Here is a 19,018-nt window from a genome sequence, read left to right on the forward strand (position 1 = left end):
CCCAGGCAGTAGCGGCTCTGGCGGCGAACGTACCAGCGGTAGCGGCAAGGGCCCAGGCGGTAGAGGCTCTGGCGGCGGAGCCACCAGTGGCAGTGGCAGAGAACCAGGCGGCAGAGCCTCTGGCAGCGAAGGCACCAGTGGCAGTGGCAGAGGCCCAGGCAGTAGAGGCTCAGGCTGTGCAGGCTCCAGCGGCACCGGCAGAGGCCCAGACACTAGATGCTGGAGCTCCTCAGGCACCAGCGGCAGCGGCAGAGGCCCAGCAGGAGAGGCTCAGGGTGAGGAGTTACCAGCAGAAGCGGCAGAGGCCCATGTGGCAGATGCCCAGGCGGTAGAGACTCGGGCTGTGGAGGTACCAACGGCAGAGGCCCAGGCAGTAGCGGCTCTGGCGGCGGGCGTACCAGCGGTAGCGGCATGGGCCCAGGCGGTAGAGGCTCTGGGGCAGAAGCACCAGCGGCAGTGGCCCAGGCAGTAAGAGGTTCTGGCGGTGGAAGCACCAGCGGCATCAGCAGAGGACCAGGCGGTAGACGTTCGGGCTGCGGAGGCACCAGTGGCAGTGGCAGAGGCACCAGGCGCCAGAGACCCAGGTGGCAGAGGCTCTGGCGGCGGAGGCACCAGCAGCAGTGGCAGAGGCCCAGGGAGTACATGCTCTGGCGGCGGAGGCACCAGTGGCAGTGGCAGAGGCCCAGGCGGTAGAGGCTCAGGCTGTGGAGGCACCAGCGCCAGCGGCAGAGGCCCAGCAGTAGAGGCTCGAGCTGCGGAGGCACCACTAGCAGCGGCAGAGACCCAGGTAGTTGAGGCTCCGGCAGCGGAAGCACCAGCGGCAGCGGCAAGGGCCCCAGCGGTAGAGGCTCAGGCTGTGGAGGCACCAGCGCCAAAGGACCAGGCAGTAGAGGCTCAAACGGCAGAGGCACCAGCGGCAATGGCAGAGGCCCAGGCGGCAGAAGCTCGAGCTGCGGAGGCACCAGCGGCAGCGGCAGAGGCCCAGCAGTAGAGGGTCAGGGTGAGGAGTTACCATCGGCAGCGGCAGAGGACCATGTGGCAGATGCCCAGGCGGTAGAGGCTCGGGCTGTGGAGGCAGCAATGGCAGAGGCCCAGGCAGTAGCGGCTCTGGCGGCGGAAGTACCAGCAGTAGCGGCAAGGGCCCAGGCAGTAGAGGCTCTGGCGGCGGAGACACAAACGGCAGTGACAGAGGCCCAGGCGGAAGAGGCTTAGGTGGTGGAGGCACCAGCGGCAGAGGTCCAGACGGAAGAGGCTCAGGTGGCGGAGGCACCAGCGGTAGCGGCAGTGGCGCAGGCGGCATTGGCTGAGGCGGCAGAGGCCCAGGCGGTAGTGACTCTGGAAGTGGAAGCAGTAGTGTCAGAGGCCCAGGTGGTAGAGGCTCAGGCTGAGGAGGCAGCAGCGGCACCTGCTGAGGCACAGGCGGTAGAGGCACAGGCTGCGGAGGCAGCAGTGGCAGAGGCTGAGGCAGTAGAGGCTCAGGCTGTGGAGGCACCAGTACCAGCTACAGAGACCTAGGTGGAAGAGGCTCTGGCGGCGGAGGCATCAGAAGCAGTGGCAGAGGCCCAGGCAGTAGAGGCTCTGGTGGCGGAGGCACGAGCGGCAATGGCAGAGGCCCAGGCGGTAGAGACTCAAGCTGCGGAGGGACCAGCGGCAGCGGCAGAGGCCCAACAGTAGAGGCTCAGGGTGAGGAGGCACCAGCGGCAGCGGCAGAGGCCCATGTGGCAGATGCCCAGGCGGTGGAGGCTCGGGCTGTGGAGGCACCAATGGCAGAGGCCCAGGCAGTAGCGGCTCTGGCGGCGGAAGTACCAGCGGTAGCGGCAAGGGCCCAGGCGGTAGAGGCTCTGGCGGCGGAGGCACCAGCGGCAGTGGCAGAGGACCAGGCGGTAGAGTCTCTGGCGGCGGAGGCACCAGCGGCAGTGGCACAGACCCAAATGGTAGAGGGTCGGGCTGCAGAGGCACCAGCGGCTGCGGCAAGGGCCCAGGCGGTAGCGGCTCTGGTGGCGGAGGCATCAGAGGTAGTGGAAGAGGCCCAGGCGATAGAGGCTCGGGCTGCGGAGGCACCAGCGGCACTTGCTGAGGCACAGGCAGTAGAGGCTCAGGCTCCGGAGGCACCAGCGGCACCGGCAGAAGCTCAGGTGGTACAGATTCAGGGAACGGAGGCACCAGCGAGAGCAGCAGTGGCGCAGGCGGCATTGGCTGAAGCGGCAGAGGCGCAGGCGGTAGAGACTCGAGAAGTGGAAGCACCAGCACCAGAGGACCAGGCGGTAGAGGCTATGACGGCGGAGGCACCAGCGGCAGCGGCAGAGGACCAGGCGGAAGAGGCTCAGGCGGCGGAGGCACCAGCGGCAGAAGCTCAGGTGGTACAGATTCGGGCAACGGAGGCACCAGCGGCAGCGGCAGAGACCCAAGCGGTAGAGGGTCGGGCTGCGGAGGTGGCAGCGACAGAGGCCCAGGCGGTATAGGGTCTGGCGGCGGAAGCACCAGCGGCAGCGGAAAGGGCCCAGGGTATAGAGGCTTTGGCGGCGGAGGCATCAGAGGTAGTGGCAGAGGTCCAGGTGGTAGAGGTTCAGGCTGAGGAGGCAGCAGCGGCACCTGCTGAGGCACAGGCGGTAGAGGCACAGGCTGCGGAGGCACCAGCGGCAGCGGCAGAGGATGAGGCGGTAGAGGCTCTGAGGCGGAAGCACCAGCGGCAGAGGCCCAGGCAGTAAGAGGCTCTGGCGGTGGAAGCACCAGCGGCATCAGCAGAGGACCAGGCAGTAGAGGTTCGGGCTGTGGAGGCAGCAATGGCAGAGGCCCAGGCAGTAGTGGCTCTGGCGGTGGAAGTACCAGCGGTAGGGGCAAGGGCCCAGGCGGTAGGGGCTCTGGCAGCGGAGGCACCAGTGGAAGTGGCAAAGGCCCAGGCGCTAGAGGCTCAGGCTTTGGAGGCACCAGCGCCAGAGGACCAGGCGGTAGAGGCTCTGACGGCGGAGGCACCAGCAGCAGCGACAGAAACCCAGGTGGCAGAGGTTCTGGCGGCGGAGTCACCAGCAGCAGTGACAGAGGCCCAGGCAGTAGAGCCTCTGGCGGCGGAGGCACCAGCGGCAGTGGCAGAGGCCCAGGCGGTAGAGGCTTAGGCTGTGGAGGCACCAGTGGCACCGGCAGAGGCCCAGCAGTAGAGTCTCGGGCTGCGGAGGCACCAGTAGCAGCGGCAGAGGCCCAGGTAGTTGAGGCTCCGGCAGCGGAAGCACCAGCGGCAGCGGCAAGGGCCCAAGCGGTAGAGGCTCAGGCTGCGGAGGCACCAGCGGCACCGGCAGAAGCTCAGGTGGTACAGATTCGGGGAACGTAGGCACCAGCGAGAGCAGCAGTGGCACAGGGCGCATTGGCTGAGGCGGCAGAGACCCAGGGGGTAGAGAGTCGGGAAGTGGAGGCACCAGCGCCAGAGGACCAGGCGGTAGAGAGACGGGAAATGGAGGCACCAGCGCCAGAGGCTCAGGCTGTGGAGGCACCAGCGGCACCGGCAGAGACCCAGCAGTAGAGGCTCAGGGTGAGCAGTTACCAGCGGCAGCGGCACAGGCCCATCTGGCAGATGCCCAGACGGTAGAGGCTCGGGCTGTGGAGGCACCAACGGCGGAGGCCCAGGCAGTAGCGGCTCTGGCGGCGGACGTACCAGCGGTAGCGGTAAGGGCCCAGGCGGTAGAGGCTCTGGTGGCGGAGGCACCAGCAGCAGCGACAGAGACCCAGGCAGTAGAGGCTCTGGCGGCGGAGGCACCAGTGGCAGTGGCAGAGGACCAGGCGGTAGAGGCTCAGGCTGTGAAGGCACCAGGTCCAGAGGAGCAGGCAGTAGAGGCTCTGGCGGCGGAGGCACCAGCAGCAGCGACAGAGACCCAGGCAGTAGAGGCTCTGGCGGCGGAGGCACCAGTGGCAGTGGCAGAGGCCCAGGCGGTAGAGGCTTAGGCTGTGGAGGCACCAGCGGCACCGGCAGAGGCCCAGGCGCTAGATGCTCAGGCTGTGAAGGCACCAGCGCCAGAGAACCAGGCGGTAGAGGCTATGACGGCGGAGGCACCAGGAGCAGCGACAGAGACCCAAGTGGCAGAGGCTCTGGCGGCGGAGGCACCAGTGGCAGCGGCAGAGGACGAGGCGGTAGAGGCTCTGGGGCGGAAGCACCAGCGGCAGAGGCCCAGGCAGTAAGAGGCTCTGGCGGTGGAAGCACCAGCGGCATCAGCAGAGGACCAGGCGGTAGAAGCTCGGGCTGCGGAGGCATCAGAGGTAGTGGCAGAGGCCAAGGCGGTAGAGGTTCAGGCTGCGGAGGCACCAGCGGCACCTGTTGAAGCACAGGCTGTGGAGGCTCAGGCTGCAGAGGCAACAGTGGCAGCGGCAAAAGCTCAGGTGGTACAGATTCGGGGAATGGAGGCACCAGCGAGAGCAGCAGTGGCGCAGGCTGCATTGGCTGAGGCGGCATAGGCCCAGGTGGTAGAGCCTCTGGCGTTGAAGGCACCAGCGGCAGTGGACCAGGCAGAAGAGGCTCAGGCGGCGGAGGCACCAGCGGCAGCGACAGAGACCCAGGCGGAAGAGGCTCAGGCGGCGGAGGCACCAGCGACAGCAACAGAGATCCAGATGGAAGAGTCTCAGGTGCCGGAGGCACCTGCAGCATAAGCTCAGCGGGTACAGATTCAGGCAACGGAGGCACCAGCGGTAGCAGCAGTGGCGCAGTCCGCATTGGCTGAGGCGGTAGAGGCTCAGGCGGTAGAGGCTCTGGCGGCGGAGGCACCAGCGGCAGTGGCACAGCCCCAAATGGTAGAGGGTCGGGCTGCAGAGGCACCAGCGGCTGCTGCAAGGACCCAGGCGGTAGAGGCTCTGGTGGCGGAGGCATCAGAGGTACTGGAAGAGGCCCAGGCGATAGAGGCTCGGGCTGCGGAGACACCAGCGGCAAAGGCAAGGCCCAGGCAGTACAGGCTCTGGTGGCGGAGGCATCAGTGGTAGTGGCAGAGGCCCAGGCGGTACATGTTCAGGCTGCGGAGGCACCAGCGGCACTTGCTGAGGCACAGGCAGTAGAGGCTCAGGCTGCGGAGGCACCAGCGTTACCGGCAGAAGCTCAGGTAGTACAGATTCGGGGAACGGAGGCGGAGGCACCAGTGGCAGTGGCAGAGACCCAGGTGGCAGAAGCTCTGGCGGCGGAGGCACCAGCAGCCGTGGCAGAGGCCCAGGCAGTAGAGGCTCTGGCGGCGGAGGCACCAGTGGCAGTGGCAGAGGCCCAGGCGCTAGAGGCTCAGGATGTTGAGGCACCAGCGCCAGAGACCCAGGTGGCAGAGGCTCTGGCGGCGGAGGCACCAGCAGCAGTGGCAGAGGCCCAGGGAGTACATGCTCTGGCGGCGGAGGCACCAGTGGCAGTGGCAGAGGCCCAGGCGGTAGAGGCTCAGGCTGTGGAGGCACCAGCGCCAGCGGCAGAGGCCCAGCAGTAGAGGCTCGAGCTGCGGAGGCAGCACTAGCAGCGGCAGAGACCCAGGTAGTTGAGGCTCCGGCAGCGGAAGCACCAGCGGCAGCGGCAAGGGCCCCAACGGTAGAGGCTCAGGCTGTGGAGGCACCAGCGCCAAAGGACCAGGCGGTAGAGGCTCTAACGGCGGAGGCACCAGCGGCAATGGCAGAGGCCCAGGCGGTAGAAGCTCGAGCTGCGGAGGCACCAGCGGCAGCGGCAGAGGCCCAGCAGTAGAGGGTCAGGGTGAGGAGTTACCATCGGCTGCGACAGAGGACCATGTGGCAGATACCCAGGCGGTAGAGGCTCGGGCTGTGGAGGCAGCAATGGCAGAGGCCCAGGCAGTAGCGGCTCTGGCGGCGGAAGTACCAGCAGTAGTGGCAAGGGCCCAGGCAGTAGAGGCTCTGGCGGCGGAGACACAAACGGCAGTGACAGAGGCCCAGGCGGAAGAGGCTTAGGTGGCGGAGGCACCAGCGGCAGAGGTCCAGACGGAAGAGGCTCAGGTGGCGGAGGCACCAGCGGTAGCGGCAGTGGCGCAGGCGGCATTGGCTGAGGCGGCAGAGGCCCAGGCGGTAGAGACTCTGGAAGTGGAAGCAGTAGTGTCAGAGGCCCAGGTGGTAGAGGCTCAGGCTGCAGAGGCACCAGCGGCACCGGAAGAGGCCCAGGCGGTAGAAGTTCGTGGCTGCGGAGGCAGCAGTGGCAGAGGCTGAGGCAGTAGAGGCTCAGGCTGTGGAGGCACCAGTACCAGCTACAGAGACCTAGGTGGCAGAGGCTCTGGCGGCGGAGGCATCAGAAGCAGTGGCAGAGGCCCAGGCAGTAGAGGCTCTGGTGGCGGAGGCACGAGCGGCAATGGCAGAGGCCCAGGCGGTAGAGACTCAAGCTGCGGAGGGACCAGCGTCAGCGGCAGAGGCCCAGCAGTAGAGGCTCAGGGTGAGGAGGCACCAGCGGCAGAGGCCCATGTGGCAGATGCCCAGGCGGTAGAGGCTCGGGCTGTGGAGGCACCAATGGCAGAGGCCCAGGCAGTAGCGGCTCTGGCGGCGGAAGTACCAGCGGTAACGGCAAGGGCCCAGGCGGTAGAGGCTCTGGCGGCGGAGGCACCAGCGGCAGTGGCAGAGGACCAGGCGGTAGAGTCTCTGGCGGCGGAGGCACCAGTGGCAGTGGCACAGACCCAAATGGTAGAGGGTCGGGCTGCAGAGGCACCAGCGGCTGCGGCAAGGGCCCAGGCAGTAGCGGCTCTGGTGGCGGAGGCATCAGAGGTAGTGGAAGAGGCCCAGGCGATAGAGGCTCGGGCTGCGGAGGCACCAGCGGCACTTGCTGAGGCACAGGCAGTAGAGGCTCAGTCTCCGGAGGCACCAGCGGCACCGGCAGAAGCTCAGGTGGTACAGATTCTGCGAACGGAGGCACCAGCGAGAGCAGCAGTGGCGCAGGCGGCATTGGCTGAAGCGGCAGAGGCGCAGGCGGTAGAGACTCGAGAAGTGGAAGCACCAGCACCAGAGGACCAGGCGGTAGAGGCTATGACGGCGGAGGCACCAGCGGCAGCGGCAGAGGACCAGGCGGAAGAGGCTCAGGCGGCGGAGGCACCAGCGGCAGAAGCTCAAGTGGTACAGATTCGGGCAACGGAGGCACCAGCGGCAGCGGCAGAGACCCAAGCGGTAGAGGGTCGGGCTGCTGAGGCACCAGCGGCAAGGACCCAGGCGGTAGAGGCTCGGGCTGCGGAGGCGGCAGCGACAGAGGCCCAGGCAGTATAGGGTCTGGTGGCGGAAGCACCAGCGACAGCGGAAAGGGCCCAGGCGATAGAGGTTTGGCGGCGGAGGCATCAGAGGTAGTGGCAGAGGTCCAGGTGGTAGAGGTTCAGGCTGAGGAGGCAGCAGCGGCAGCTGCTGAGGCACAGGCGGTAGAGGCACAGGCTGCGGAGGCACCAGCGGCAGCGGCAGAGGATGAGGCGGTAGAGGCTCTGAGGCGGAAGCACCAGCGGCAGAGGCCCAGGCAGTAAGAGGCTCTGGCGGTGGAAGCACCAGCGGCATCAGCAGAGGACCAGGCAGTAGAGGTTCGGGCTGTGGAGGCAGCAATGGCAGAGGCCCAGGCAGTAGCGGCTCTGGCGGCGGAAGTACCAGCGGTAGGGGCAAGGGCCCAGGCGGTAGGGGCTCTGGCAGCGGAGGCACCAGTGGAAGTGGCAAAGGCCCAGGCGCTAGAGGCTCAGGCTGTGGAGGCACCAGCGCCAGAGGACCAGGCGGTAGAGGCTCTGACGGCGGAGGCACCAGCAGCAGCGACAGAGACCCAGCAGTAGAGGGTCAGGGTGAGGAGTTACCATCGGCAGCGGCAGAGGACCATGTGGCAGATGCCCAGGCGGTAGAGGCTCGGGCTGTGGAGGCAGCAATGGCAGAGGCCCAGGCAGTAGCGGCTCTGGTGGCGGAAGCACCAGCGACAGCGGAAAGGGCCCAGGCGATAGAGGCTTTGGCGGCGGAGGCATCAGAGGTAGTGGCAGAGGTCCAGGTGGTAGAGGTTCAGGCTGAGGAGGCAGCAGCGGCACCTGCTGAGGCACAGGCGGTAGAGGCACAGGCTGCGGAGGCACCAGCGGCAGCGGCAGAGGATGAGGCAGTAGAGGCTCTGAGGCGGAAGCACCAGCGGCAGAGGCCCAGGCAGTAAGAGGCTCTGGCGGTGGAAGCACCAGCGGCATCAGCAGAGGACCAGGCAGTAGAGGCTCGGGCTGTGGAGGCAGCAATGGCAGAGGCCCAGGCAGTAGCGGCTCTGGCGGCGGAAGTACGAGCGGTAAGGTCAAGGGCCCAGGCGGTAGGGGCTCTGGCAGCGGAGGCACCAGTGGAAGTGGCAAAGGCCCAGGCGCTAGAGGCTCAGGCTGTGGAGGCACCAGCGCCAGAGGACCAGGCGGTAGAGGCTCTGACGGCGGAGGCACCAGCAGCAGCGACAGAAACCCAGGTGGCAGAGGTTCTGGCGGCGGAGGCACCAGCAGCAGTGGCAGAGGCCCAGGCGGTAGAGGCTCAGGCTGTGGAGGCACCAGTGGCACCGGTAGAGGCCCAGCAGTAGAGGCTCGAGCTGCGGAGGCACCACTAGCAGCGGCAGAGACCCAGTTAGTTGAGGCTCCGGCAGCGGAAGCACCAGCGGCAGCGGCAAGGGCCCCAGCGGTAGAGGCTCAGGCTGTGGAGGCACCAGCGCCAAAGGACCAGGCGGTAGAGGCTCAAACGGCAGAGGCACCAGCGGCAATGGCAGAGGCCCAGGCGGCAGAAGCTCGAGCTGCGGAGGCACCAGCGGCAGCGGCAGAGGCCCAGCAGTAGAGGGTCAGGGTGAGGAGTTACCATCGGCAGCGGCAGAGGACCATGTGGCAGATGCCCAGGCGGTAGAGGCTCGGGCTGTGGAGGCAGCAATGGCAGAGGCCCAGGGAGTAGCGGCTCTGGCGGCGGAAGTACCAGCAGTAGCGGCAAGGGCCCAGGCAGTAGAGGCTCTGGCGGCGGAGACACAAACGGCAGTGACAGAGGCCCAGGCGGAAGAGGCTTAGGTGGCGGAGGCACCAGCGGCAGAGGTCCAGACGGAAGAGGCTCAGGTGGCGGAGGCACCAGCGGTAGCGGCAGTGGCGCAGGCGGCATTGGCTGAGGCGGCAGAGGCCCAGGCGGTAGAGACTCTGGAAGTGGAAGCAGTAGTGTCAGAGGCCCAGGTGGTAGAGGCTCAGGCTGCAGAGGCACCAGCGGCACCGGAAGAGGCCCAGGCGGTAGAAGTTCAGGCTGCGGAGGCAGCAGTGGCAGAGGCTGAGGCAGTAGAGGCTCAGGCTGTGGAGGCACCAGTACCAGCTACAGAGACCTAGGTGGCAGAGGCTCTGGCGGGGGAGGCATCAGAAGCAGTGGCAGAGGCCCAGGCAGTAGAGGCTCTGGTGGCGGAGGCACGAGCGGCAATGGCAGAGGCCCAGGCGGTAGAGACTCAAGCTGCGGAGGGACCAGCGTCAGCGGCAGAGGCCCAGCAGTAGAGGCTCAGGGTGAGGAGGCACCAGCGGCAGCGGCAGAGGCCCATGTGGCAGATTCCCAGGCGGTAGAGGCTCGGGCTGTGGAGGCACCAATGGCAGAGGCCCAGGCAGTAGCGGCTCTGGCGGCGGAAGTACCAGCGGTAGCGGCAAGGGCCCAGGCGGTAGAGGCTCTGGCGGCGGAGGCACCAGTGGCAGTGGCAGAGGACCAGGCGGTAGAGGCTTAGGCTGTGGAGGCACCAGTGGCACCGGCAGAGGCCCAGCAGTAGAGTCTCGGGCTGCGGAGGCACCAGTAGCAGCGGCAGAGGCCCAGGTAGTTGAGGCTCCGGCAGCGGAAGCACCAGCGGCAGCGGCAAGGGCCCAAGCGGTAGAGGCTCAGGCTGCGGAGGCACCAGCGGCAGCGGCAGAAGCTCAGGTGGTACAGATTCGGGGAACGGAGGCACCAGCGAGAGCAGCAGTGGCGCAGGCGGCATTGGCTGAGGCGGCATAGGCCCAGGTGGTAGAGCCTCTGGCGTTGAAGGCACCAGCGGCAGTGGACCAGGCAGAATAGGCTCAGGCGGCGGAGGCACCAGCGGCAGCGTCAGAGACCCAGGCGGAAGAGGCTCAGGCGGCGGAGGCACCAGCGACAGCAACAGAGATCCAGATGGAAGAGTCTCAGGTGCCGGAGGCACCAGCGGCAGAAGCTCAGGGGGTACAGATTCAGGCAACGGAGGCACCAGCGGTAGCAGCAGTGGCGCAGTCGGCATTGGCTGAGGCGGTAGAGGCTCAGGCGGTAGAGACTCTGGAAGTGGAGGCACCAGCGCTAGAGGACCAGGCGGTAGAGGCTCTGACGTCGGAGGCACCAGTACCAGCTACAGAGACCTGGGTGGCAGAGGTTCTGGGGGTGGAGGCACCAGTGGCAGTGGCAGAGACCCAGGTGGCAGAAGCTCTGGCGGCGGAGGCACCAGCAGCAGTGGCAGAGGCCCAGGCAGTAGAGGCTCTGGCGGCGGAGGCACCAGTGGCAGTGGCAGAGGCCCAGGCGCTACAGGCTCAGGCTGTGGAGGCACCAGCGCCAGAGACCCAGGTGGCAGAGGCTCTGGCGGTGGAGGCACCAGCAGCAGTGGCAGAGGCCCAGGCAGTACAGGCTCTGGCAGCGGAGGCACCAGTGGCAATGGCAGAGGCCCAGGTGGTTGAGGCTCAGGCTGTGGAGGCACCAGCGCCAGCGGCAGAGGCCCAGCAGTAGAGGCTCGAGCTGCGGAGGCACCACTAGCAGCGGCAGAGACCCAGGTAGTTGAGGCTCCGGCAGCGGAAGCACCAGCGGCAGCGGCAAGGGCCCAAGCGGTAGAGGCTCAGGCTGCGGAGGCACCAGCGGCACCGGCAGAAGCTCAGGTGGTACAGATTCGGGGAACGGAGGCACAAGCGAGAGCAGCAGTGGCGCAGGCCGCATTGGCTGAGGCGGCAGAGGCCCAGGGGGTAGAGAGTCGGGAAGTGGAGGCACCAGCGCCAGAGGACCAGGCAGTAGAGAGACGGGAAGTGGAGGCACCAGCGCCAGAGGCTCAGGCTGTGGAGGCACCAGCGGCACCGGCAGAGGCCCAAGCAGTAGAGGCTCGAGCTGTGGAGGCACCAGCGTCACCTGCTGAGGCCCAGGCGGTAGAGGTTCAGGCTGTGGAGGCACCAGCGGCACCTGCTGAGGCCCAGGTGGCAGAGGCTCTGGCGGCGGAGGCACCAGCGGCAGTGGCAGAGGCCCAGCCAGTAGAGTCTCTGGCGGTGGAGGCACCAGTGGCAGTGGAAGAGGCCCAGGCGTTAGAGGCTCAGCCTGTGGAGGCACCAGCGGCACCGGCAGAGGCCCAGGCAGTAGAGGCTCGAGCTGCGGAGGCACCAGCGGCAGCAGCAGAGGCCCAGCAGTAGAGGCTCAGGGTGAGGAGTTACCAGCAGCAGCGGCACAGGCCCACCTGGCAGATGCCCAGGCGGTAGAGGCTCGGGCTGTGGAGGCACCAACGGCAGAGGTCCAGGCAGTAGCGGCTCTGGCGGCGGACGTACCAGCAGTAGCTGCAAGGGCCCAGGCGGTAAAGGCTCTGGCGGCGGAGGCACCAGCGGCAGTGGCAGAGGACCAGGCGGTAGAGGCTCTGGGGCGGAAGCACCAGCGGCAGAGGCCCAGGCAGTAAGAGGCTCTGGCGGTGGAAGCACCAGCGGCATCAGCAGAGGACCAGGCGGTAGAAGCTCGGGCTGCGGAGGCATCAGAGGTAGTGGCAGAGGCCAAGGCAGTAGAGGTTCAGGCTGCGGAGGCACCAGCGGCACCTGCTGAAGCACAGGCTGTAGAGGCTAAGGCTGCGGAGGCACCAGCGGCAGCGGCAAAAGCTCAGGTGGTACAGATTCGGGGAACGGAGGCACCAGCAAGAGCAGCAGTGGTGCAGGTGGCATTGGCTGAGGCGGCATAGGCCCAGGTGGTAGAGCCTCTGGCGTTGAAGGCACCAGCGGCAGTGGACCAGGCAGAAGAGGCTCAGGCGGCGGAGGCACCAGCGGCAGCGACAGAGACCCAGGCGGAAGAGGCTCAGGCGGCGGAGGCACCAGCGACAGCAACAGAGATCCAGATGGAAGAGTCTCAGGTGCCGGAGGCACCAGCGGCAGAAGCTCAGGGGGTACAGATTCAGGCAACGGAGGCACCAGCGGTAGCAGCAGTGGCGCAGTCCGCATTGGCTGAGGCGGTAGAGGCTCAGGCGGTAGAGACTCTGGAAGTGGAGGCACCAGCGCCAGAGGACCAGGCGGTAGAGGCTCTGACGTCGGAGGCACCAGTACCACCTACAGAGACCTAGGTGGCAGAGGTTCTGGCGGTGGAGGCACCAGTAGCAGAGGCCCAGGCGTTAGAGGCTCAGGCTGTGGAGGCACCAGCGGAACCGGTAGAGGCCCAGGCAGTAGAGGCTCAGGGTGAGGAGTTACCAGCGGCAGCGGCACAGGCCCATCTGGCAGATGCCCAGGCGGTAGAGGCTCGGGCTGTGGAGGCACCAACGGCAGAGGCCCAGGCAGTAGCGGCTCTGGCGGCGGACGTACCAGCGGTAGCAGCAAGGGCCCAGGCGGTAGAGGCTCTGGCGGCGAAGGCACCAGTGGCAGTGGCAGAGGACCAGGCGGTAGAGGCTCTGGCGGCGGAGGCACCAGCGGCAGTGGCACAGCCCCAAATGGTAGAGGGTCGGGCTGCAGAGGCACCAGCGGCTGCGGCAAGGACCCAGGTTGTAGAGGCTCTGGTAGCGGAGGCATCAGAGGTACTGGAAGAGGCCCAGGTGATAGAGGCTCGGGCTGCGGAGGCACCAGCGGCAAAGGCAAGGCCCAGGCAGTACAGGCTCTGGTGGCGGAGGCATCAGTGGTAGTGGCAGAGGCCCAGGCGGTACATGTTCAGGCTGCGGAGGCACCAGCGGCACTTGCTGAGGCACAGGCAGTAGAGGCTCAGGCTGCGGAGGCACCAGCGTCACCGGCAGAAGCTCAGGTAGTACAGATTCGGGGAACGGAGGCAGCAGCGAGAGCAGCAGTGGCGCAGGCGGCATTGGCTGAAGCGGCAGAGGCGCAGGCGGTAGAGACTCGAGAAGTGGAAGCACCAGCACCAGAGGACCAGGCGGTAGAGGCTATGACGGCGGAGGCACCAGCGGCGGCGGCAGAGGCCCAGGCGGAAGAGGCTCAGGCGGCGGAGGCACCAGCGGCAGAAGCTCAGGTGGTACAGATTCGGGCAACGGAGGCACCAGCGGCAGAGACCCAAGCGGTAGGGGGTCGGGCTGCGGAGGCGGCAGCGACAGAGGCCCAGGCAGATAGGGTCTGTCGGCGGAAGCACCAGCGGCAGCGGAAAGGGCCCAGGCGATAGAGGCTCTGACGGCGGAGGCATCAGAGGTAGTGGCAGAGGTCCAGGCGGTAGAGGCACAGGCTGCGGAGGCACCAGCGGCAGCGGAAGAGGACGAGGCGGTAGAGGCTCTGGGGCAGAAGCACCAGCGGCAGAGGCCCAGGCAGTAGAGGCTCTGGTGGCGGAGGCATCAGAGGTAGTGGAAGAGGCCCAGGCGATAGAGGCTTGGGCAGCGGAGGCACCAGCGACACTTGCTGAGGCACAGGCAGTAGAGGCTCAAGCTCTGGAGGCACCAGCGGCACCGGCAGAAGCTCATGTGGTACAGATTCGGGGAACGGAGGCACCAGCGAGAGCAGCATTGGCGCAGGCGGCATTGGCTGAAGCGGCAGAGGCGCAGGCGGTAGAGACTCGAGTAGTGGAAGCACCATCACCAGAGGACCAGGCGGTAGAGGCTATGACGGCGGAGGCACCAGCGGCGGCGGCAGAGGCCCAGGCGGAAGAGGCTCAGGCGGCGGAGGCACCAGCGGCAGAAGCTCAGGTGGTACAGATTCGGGCAACGGAGGCAGCAGCGGCAGCGGCAGAGACCCAAGCGGTAGAGGGTCGGGCTGCGGAAGTGGCAGCGACAGAGGCCCAGGCAGTATAGGGTCTGGCAGCGGAAGCACCAGCGGCAGCGGAAAGGGCCCAGGCTATAGAGGCTCTGGCGGCGGAGGCATCAGAGGTAGTGGCAGAGGTCCAGGCGGTAGAGGCACAGGCTGCGGAGGCACCAGCGGCAGCGGCAGAGGACGATGCGGTAGAGGCTCTGGGGCGGAAGCACCAGCGGCAGAGGCCCAAGCAGTAAGAGGCTCTGGCGGTGGAAGCACCAGCGACATCAGCAGAGGACCAGGCGGTAGAAGCTTGGGTTGCGGAGGCATCAGAGGTAGTGTCAGAGGCGAAGGCGGTAGAGATTCAGGCTGCGGAGGCACCAGCGGCACCTGCTGAAGCACAGGCGGTAGAGGCTCAGGCTGTGGAGGGACCAGCGCCAGAGAACCAGGCGGTTGAGGCTATGACGGTTGAGGCACCAGGAGCAGCGACAGAGACCAGGTGGCAGAAGCTCTGGCGGCGGAGGCACCAGCGGCACCGGCAGAGGCCCAGGCAGTAGAGGCTCTGGCGGCGGAGGCATCAGAGGTAGTGGCAGAGGCCCAGGCGGTAGATGTTCAGGCTGCGGAGGCACCAGCGGCACTTGCTGAGGCACAGGCAGTAGAGGTTCAGGCTGCGGAGGCACCAGCGGCACCGGCAGAAGCTCAGGTGGTACAAATTCGGGGAACGGAGGCACCAGCGAGAGCAGCAGTGGCGCAGGCGGCATTGGCTGAAGCGGCAGAGGCGCAGGCGGTAGGGATTCGAGAAGTGGAAGCACCAGCACCAGAGGACCAGGCGGTAGAGGCTCTGACTGCGGAGGCACCAGCAACAGCGACAGAGACCCAAGCGGTAGAGGCTCGGGCTGCGGAGGCGGCAGCGACAGAGGCCCAGGCAGTATAGGGTCTGGTGGCGGAAGCACCAGCGACAGCGGAAAGGGCCCAGGCGATAGAGGCTTTGTCGGCGGAGGCATCAGAGGTAGTGGCAGAGGTCCAGGTGGTAGAGGTTCAGGCTGAGGAGGCAGCAGCGGCACCTGCTGAGGCACAGGCGGTAGAGGCACAGGCTGCGGAGGCACCAGCGGCAGCGGCAGAGGATGAGGCGGTAGAGGCTCTGAGGCGGAAGCACCAGCGGCAGAGGCCCAGGCAGTAAGAGGCTCTGGCGGTGGAAGCACCAGCGGCATCAGCAGAGGACCAGGCAATAGAGGCTCGGGCTGTGGAGGCAGCAATGGCAGAGGCCCAGGCAGTAGCGGCTCTGGCGGCGGAAGTACCAGCGGTAGGGGCAAGGGCCCAGGCGGTAGGGGCTCTGGCAGCGGAGGCACCAGTGGAAGTGGCAAAGGCCCAGGCGCTAGAGGCTCAGGCTGTGGAGGCACCAGCGCCAGAGGACCAGGCGGTAGAGGCTCTGACGGCGGAGGCACAAGCAGCAGCGACAGAGACCCAGCAGTAGAGGGTCAGGGTGAGGAGTTACCATCGGCAGCGGCAGAGGACCATGTGGCAGATGCCCAGGCGGTAGAGGCTCGGGCTGTGGAGGTAGCAATGGCAGAGGCCCAGGCAGTAGCGGCTCTGGTGGCGGAAGCACCAGCGACAGCGGAAAGGGCCCAGGCGATAGAGGCTTTGGCGGTGGAGGGATCAGAGGTAGTGGCAGAGGTCCAGGTGGTAGAGGTTCAGGCTGAGGAGGCGGCAGCGGCAGAGGCTCTGAGGCGGAAGCACCAGCGGCAGAGGCCCAGGCAGTAAGAGGCTCTGGCGGTGGAAGCACCAGCGGCATCAGCAGAGGACCAGGCAGTAGAGGCTCGGGCTGTGGAGGCAGCAATGGCAGAGGCCCAGGCAGTAGCGGCTCTGGCGGCGGAAGTACCAGCGGTAGGGGCAAGGGCCCAGGCGGTAGGAGCTCTGGCAGCGGAGGCACCAGTGGAAGTGGCAAAGGCCCAGGCGCTAGAGGCTCAGGCTGTGGAGGCACCAGCTCCAGAGGACCAGGCGGAGGCACCAGCAGCAGTGACAGAGCCCCAGGCAGTAGAGGCTCGAGCTGCGGAGGCACCACTAGCAGCGGCAGAGACCCAGGTAGTTGAGGCTCCGGCAGCGGAATCACCAGCGGCAGCGGCAAGGGCCCAAGCGGTAGAGGCTCAGGCTGCGGAGGCACCAGCGGCACCGGCAGAAGCTCAGGTGGTACAGATTCGGGGAACGGAGGCACAAGCGAGAGCAGCAGTGGCGCAGGCGGCATTGGCTGAGGCGGCAGAGGCCCAGGGGGTAGAGAGTTGGGAAGTGGAGGCACCAGCGCCAGAGGACCAGGCAGTAGAGAGACGGGAAGTGGAGGCACCAGCTCCAGAGGCTCAGGCTGTGGAGGCACCAGCGGCACCGGCAGAGGCCCAAGCAGTAGAGGCTCGAGCTGTGGAGGCACCAGCGGCACCTGCTGAGGCCCAGGTGGCAGAGGCTCTGGCGGCGGAGGCACCAGCGGCAGTGGCAGAGGCCCAGCCAGTAGAGTCTCTGGCGGTGGAGGCACCAGTGGCAGTGGAAGAGGCCCAGGCGTTAGAGGCTCGAGCTGCGGAGGCACCAGCGGCAGCAGCAGAGGCCCAGCAGTAGAGGCTCAGGGTGAGGAGTTACCAGCGGCAGCGGCACAGGCCCATCTGGCAGATGCCCAGGCGGTAGAGGCTCGGGCTGTGGAGGCACCAACGGCAGCGGAAAGGGTCCAGGTAGTTGACGCTCCGGCAGCAGAAGCACCAGCGGCAGCGGCAAGGGCCCAAGCGGTAGAGGCTCAGGCTGCGGAGGCACCAGCGGCACCGGCAGAAGCTCACGTGGTACAGATTCGGGGAACGGAGGCACCAGCGAGAGCAGCAGTGGCGCAGGCCGTATTGGCTGAGGCGGCAGAGACCCAGGCGGTAGAGAGACGGGAAGTGGAGGCACCAGGGCCAGAGGCTCAGGCTGTGGAGGCACCAGCGGCACCGGCAGAGGCCCAAGCAGTAGAAGCTCGAGCTGTGGAGGCACCAGCGGCAGAGGCAAGGGCCCAGGCAGTACAGGCTCTGGTGGCGGAGGCATCAGAGGTAGTGGCAGAGGCCCAGGCGGTAGATGTTCAGGCTGCGGAGGCACCAGCGGCACTTGCTGAGGCACAGGCAGTAGAGGTTCAGGCTGCGGAGGCATCAGCGGCACCGGCAGAAGCTCAGGTGGTACAGATTCGGGGAATGGAGGCACCAGCGAGAGCAGCAGTGGCGCAGGCGGCATTGGCTGAAGCGGCAGAGGCGCAGGCGGTAGGGATTCGAGAAGTGGAAGCACCAGCACCAGAGGACCAGGCGGTAGAGGCTCTGACGGCGGAGGCACCAGCAACAGCGACAGAGACCCAAGCGGTAGAGGGTCGGGCTGCGGAGGCACCAGCGGCAGCGGCAAGGACCCAGGCGGTAGAGGCTAGGGCTGCGGAGGCGGCAGCGACAGAGGCCCAGGCAGTATAGGGTCTGGTGGCGGAAGCACCAGCGACAGCGGAAAGGACCCAGGCGATAGAGGCTTTGGCGGCAGAGGCATCAGAGGTAGTGGCAGAGGTCCAGTTGGTAGAGGTTCAGGCTGAGGAGGCAGCAGCGGCACCTGCTGAGGCACAGGCGGTAGAGGCACAGGCTGCGGAGGCACCAGCGGCAGCGGCAGAGGATGAGGCGGTAGAGGCTCTGAGGCGGAAGCACCAGCGGCAGAGGCCCAGGCAGTAAGAGGCTCTGGCGGTGGAAGCACCAGCGGCATCAGCAGAGGATCAGGCAGTAGAGGCTCGGGCTGTGGAGGCAGCAATGGCAGAGGCCCAGGCAGTAGCGGCTCTGGCGGCGGAAGTACCAGCGGTAGGGGCAAGGGCCCAGGCGGTAGGGGCTCTGGCAGCGGAGGCACCAGTGGAAGTGGCAAAGGCCCAGGCGCTAGAGGCTCAGGCTGTGGAGGCACCAGGGCCAGAGCACCAGGCGGTAGAGGCTCTGACGGCCGAGGCACCAGCAGCAGCGACAGAGGCCCAGGTGGCAGAGGCTCTGGCGGCGGAGTCACCAGCAGCAGTGACAGAGGCCCAGGCAGTAGAGGCTCTGGCGGCGGAGGCACCAGCGGCATCGGCAGAGGCCCAGGCGCTAGATGCTCAGGCTGTGGAGGCACCAGCGCCAGAGAACCAGGCGGTAGAGGCTATGACGGCGGAGGCACCAGGAGCAGCGACAGAGACCCAGGTGGCAGAGGCTCTGGCGGCGGAGGCACCAGCGGCAGTGGCAGAGGCCCAGGCGTTAGAGGCTCAGGCTGTGGAGGCACCAGCGGAACCGGTAGAGGACCAGGCGGTAGAGGCTCTGACGTCAGAGGCACCAGTACCAGCTACAGAGACCTAGGTGGCAGAGGTTCTGGCGGTGGAGGCACCAGTGGCAGAGGCCCAGGCGTTAGAGGTTCAGGCTGTGGAGGCACCAGCGGAACCGGTAGAGGCCCAGGCAGTAGAGGCTCGAGCTGCGGAGGCACCAGCGGCAGCAGCAGAGGCCCAGCAGTAGAGGCTCAGGGTGAGGAGTTACCAGCGGCAGCGGCACAGGCCCATCTGGCAGATGCCCAGGCAGTAGAGGCTCGGGCTGTGGAGGCACCAACGGCAGAGGCCCAGGCAGTAGCGGCTCTTGCGGCGGACGTACCAGCGGTAGCGGCAAGGGCCCAGGCCCAGCGGCAGAGGCCCAGCAGTACAGGCTCGAGCTGCGGAGGCACCACTAGCAGCGGCAGAGACCCAGGTAGTTGAGGCTCCGGCAGCGGAAGCACCAGCGGCAGCGGCAAGGGCCCAAGCGGTAGACGCTCAGGCTGTGGAGGCACCAGCGCCAAAGGACCAGGCGGTAGAGGCTCTAACGGCAGAGGCACCAGCGGCAATGGCAGAGGCCCAGGCGGCAGAAGCTCGAGCTGTGGAGGCAGCAATGGCAGAGGCCCAGGCAGTAGCGGCTCTGGCGGCGGAAGTACCAGCAGTAGCGGCAAGGGCCCAGGCGGTAGGGGCTCGAGCTGCGGAGACACCAGCGGCAGCGTCAGAGGCCCAGCAGTAGAGGCTGAGGGTGAGGAGTTACCAGCGGCAGCGGCTGAGGCCCATGTGGCAGATGCACAGGCGGTAGAGGCTTGGGCTGTGGAGGCACCAATGGCAGAGGCCCAGGCAGTAGCGGCTCTAGCGGCGGAAGTACCAATGGTAGCGGCAAGGGCCCAGGCGGTAGGGGCTCTGGCGGCAGAGGCACAAGTGGCAGTGG

This window comes from Podarcis pityusensis (assembly GCF_964106645.2).
Source record: "Podarcis pityusensis genome assembly, chromosome: 18".
Classification (NCBI taxonomy): domain Eukaryota; kingdom Metazoa; phylum Chordata; class Lepidosauria; order Squamata; family Lacertidae; genus Podarcis; species Podarcis pityusensis.